The sequence below is a fragment of the Theobroma cacao genome, chromosome 5 (assembly GCF_000208745.1).
Source record: "Theobroma cacao cultivar B97-61/B2 chromosome 5, Criollo_cocoa_genome_V2, whole genome shotgun sequence".
NCBI lineage: Eukaryota > Viridiplantae > Streptophyta > Magnoliopsida > Malvales > Malvaceae > Theobroma > Theobroma cacao.
The window spans coordinates 30,559,636-30,564,321 of NC_030854.1; positions in this window are offsets into that span (position 1 = coordinate 30,559,636).

Genomic DNA, 4,686 nt, shown 5'->3' on the forward strand with positions numbered 1-4,686 from the left:
TAAATGAAAATTACATATACTTAATTACTAACTAGTAAAAATATAAAAACAAAAGAAATAAGAAAGTAATGAGGTTTTAAAAGAAATATTAATAATAATAATAAATACAAAAAAGGATGGATAAAAAAATATATAATATATATATATATATATATATATATGAGGTTTTAAAAGAATATAGGATTATATAAAGCAATGAAATTCATCATGATAAATAATTAATAAAAATCAAAATTCCAAAAAAAAGAAAACTCATCATAATAAGGAATATGGCTAAAATATAAAGTCAAATATATATAATCATAAAAAATATATATAAACTTACAAGACAAAAAAAAAACATATATACACAAATAAAAATAATTATGAAATAAAAATACTTGGTTTAAAAATATGATTTTTAGGGAGGTTTATATAGTAAAATAAATAAATATTTACATAGCAAAAATACATAATGAAATAAAATGGTTATATAAGAACAATAAGTAAATACAAAATATTTATATATGGTATACATGCATACAAAGAAAAATAGTAAAAATTTTTTAAAGAAAAGAAACAAATATTAAAATTTATGAGCTTGTCACGCATCATTATTGCATCGTTAAATATCATGGCATGTAGATATTTTAAGTACACGAGTACAACTCCCGATGATGGGACTTTACGAAAGAACTTGCGAAGGCGAGTTTCTTCAAGAAATTCCTTAGGTGAAAAGATATCTATGGGTCCCATCAGTACGATGGGAGGGCTTGGAGAATATTTTTAATAAAAGGTTTTTGCTCGCAATAAGTCCGCATTCATGAAAATATTATTTTTATAAAGTATGAATGATTACCCAATGATAGGATTTATTCGTTAAATTTGCGAAGGCACGTTTCCTGTATAATTCTTGGAGTAAGAGAATATCCTCGGATCTCACCAGTATGATGGACGGATCTGAGAAATATCCTTAATAAAAAGTTTTCGTCTGACATTAGTTGGATTTTATACCATGCATTTCACAAACGCATTTTGTGCACGTCACACTCGTAAAACCAAATAAAATATTTTAATTTGCTAGTAAAATAGATGATAAAATAAATAAATGATAATTAAGGAAATATAATGAAATAAATTAGAGAATTAAGGCTCCAATAGGATAACCTACAATTAAGTGGCATCGTTCATGGAACAGGTGTCACGGGGGTGCTAATCCTTCCCTGTGTGCAACTGTACTCATGAACCCAATTATAAAAAAATCGTAGACCAGTTTATCGTTCCTTTAACAGATCTAAAATTAATTTAAGACCTCATCGATTAGAACTGAGTCAGTAGGTGGTCAATCGCACTTAGAAAAAAAATTGGTGGTGACTCCTTAATTTTTCACGTCTAGTGGTTGGGTTCTTAGACCCGCATGTTACGACAATCCAATTGATCAAGTATGCAACAGTAAGAACGCATTCACATTAAAATGAAATAGGAAGATGTGTTTGAAATGGCAATGCTCGTGCAACTTCTAAAAGAAGTCTATGCTTTCGCTTAACAACTTCATTTTGTTGTGGTGTGCCTGGGCAGCTAAATTGATGTTCCATGCCATGATCAAAATAATGAGTCTTTAAATCATCATGAGTAAACTCTAAGCCATTGTCCGTCCATAGAATTTTAACTTGCAAGTTAAATTGCATATAAACCCAATTGAAAAGTTGCAATAAATACGTTCTGGTTTTGAACTTGTATTTCATGAGGAAGACCCATGTTGCTCAACTGAAATCATCCACTATAATTATGAAATAGTGAGATCTAGAGAAAGATTTTGTTTTGTAGAAGCCCCAAATATTGCAATGTACTAAGTCAAAGGCATGCATAGTCTTATTTGTGTTGATGAGAAAAGATAATTGCATTTGTTTTGCCTTCCAACAAGCATCACAAAATAAAATCTTCTTGCAATCAAAAGAAATAGATAAATTAAAAATCCGAGGAATGCGATTTATTAGTAAATTCCCTAAGTATTGATGCCATAAACTTGCATTAACCGAATTGTTGGTTATCAATGCCTTTTCCCTTTTTATCGACTCTAAATAATAAATATCATTCCATTTTCTACCCATTCCAGTAAGCTTCCTCAAGGGTAAGACTTGAATCACAAAAAAATTTGACCAAAAGGTTACCATACAATGTAAATCATGTGTCAATTTATTAACAAACAATAAATTAAAATAAGAATCGGGAACCCCAAGAACTTGCTCAAGGATTAATCTTTTTCCAAGAGCAACTTGGCCTAAGGAATGAACCTCTATTGTTTCACCATTAGGAATTTGTATTGGTGGTATATTGAGTTGAGATACCCCATTTGATAAAAAGTCTATATTATGGGTTATATGATTTGTGACTCCTGTATCAACAACACATTTATCATTTTTCTTAATAGAAAAATTAGAGGTCGCCATGTTTGTAGATGGGTTACCTGTTGATGTTCCCTGATTACCTAATAGAGCTAATAGCTGCTAATGCTATGCAAAATTCAAACCTAGGATTGACGATCCAACTTCATCCATAGTGGCGACAAAAGCAACTCTATAAGACATGTTTGTTGCAACGCTGTTATCCCATTGATTTCCACAGGTATGCGATTAATCACCATTAGTTTGTTTGTCACTCTTCTTTCTAAATTTGTGCTAATTTGATGGATAACCAATCCCCTTGTAACAATTCTCTTTTCTATGGTTCGACCTCCCACAGTAGATATAAGATGGAAATCGGGCATGACTCCCATCATTATTTTTTTTTGTTGCGATTCATTTTCCTTAGCTAGGCAGTAGCTTTAATGATGGGTGCAAAAGTTGCAGCGATCGAATGTTGCTTCTCTTTTTATGCTGCAATGGCATAAGCTCTTCCAAGATTTGGCAATGGATCAACACTCAATATTTGTGATCGTACAGTTGAATATTCTTCATAAAGTCCCATCAAGAAATCAAAAAATTTTTCTTCTTCACGCATAAATTGCATTCTTTTTGATGCATCACAAGTACATCCACACATTTGCATAACGAGATAGGATTGAAACCCTATAACTCATCCCAAATTATTTTTAATTTACCATAATAGCACGAGATCGAAGATTTCTCTTGTTGTAAAAAGGCTATGGCGCGCTTCAACTCGTACACTCTCAGTGCTACTCCTTAAGTAAATCTTTTTTCCAAATCTTCCCATATTTCTCTTATAGTTTCAACATGAACAACACTGCCTTGAAACTCCTCAGCAAGTGTATTTGTAAGCCATGAAAGAACTACTGTATTACATTGTATCCATAACTGTAAATACAGGGAATCAACATCCCCTTTTCTTTATCGTTCCATCCACAAAACCTATTTTGTTTTTGGAATAAAGTGCATTCATAAAGCTACGTCTCCATGTGAAATAATTATCTTCACTTTTATGAGATGGTGTGTCACAAAAATCAGGCTTGGATGATTAGATGAATCCAAGTAGTATAAAGAAGTGGTATCAATGGCCTTGCTTTGACTAGTGTTTGCACTTGCCACCAATTCTTCAGTATTGTTGCCTTTGTCATTGTTTGCATAATCTCCAGCCATTAAAAAAATTAGGGTTTCGTAACCTGCTCTGATGCCATGAAAAATAAAATGTCTCAAAAAAATAGAATAAAAAAATCTTAGTTTTCATTAACAAGATGAAGACATACACACACACACACACACACACACACACAAAGTTTACTTGGAGTCTAATTTTAAACTTCCTTAGAGTGCAACTAAAGTAAAAATTAATAAAGAAAGATTACACAAAAAATAATTCCCATAATTGTGTATACGAGAAGGGAAGTAAAAGATCCTCCAATACCAGCTAGTATATATAGACATGCTCGCCTTGAAGTGCATAAAAGAAAAACGAAATAAAAAGAGATTAACCAACAAACACAAACATTGCTCAAGCCACCGCCACCACCACCACTATCACCATTTCTGAGGTCAAAATCGCTATTAATGGGGCAGTCGTATATCAGATTTCAAAGGACTGGCAAGAAGATTGAAGCTGGCGACCTCAATCAATACCTTGTTTAGATTACATCTAATGGAAATAGCTATGTTTCAGCATGTTGGAAATTAAAATGGTTCACAAGGAGTTTTTGTGTATCGTGTCACAAATGACATTAAAGAAATGAAAATTGATATAAATATAGAATTTTTAATAAAAAACTAAGAATTCTTTGTTAGCTCTATTGAGTTTTGTTCTGAATCTCTAGAAAAGAAAGAGAAATATCAATTCTTTTGAATTGAAGAAGAGGAGATTGAGATACACAAGATGGCTAAATAGCAAACTGTCCAATTACAAATAGATTACAACAATTGAGATACATCACAAGAAGAAAACAATAAAAGACCATTAGAATAATGTAAAACAAAACAGGACCATTACCCATTCAGTCCTAGTCATTGCGATATAGCTTGAAATCAATAGGTAGTTTGGAAACCATATCAACATTATGACTATGACAAGCTTACTCATTTTTGAAACCATGCAATCTATGACTGTGTAATCAATAATACCCATCACGCAACAAAATAAACAATAATATCATTTTTATATTAAATAGAGCTTAAATAAGGAAACAAGAAATTATGAAAAATATATAAACTCCACAATTAGCAGACTGATACCGAATACTAACAAATTATCAATTATATT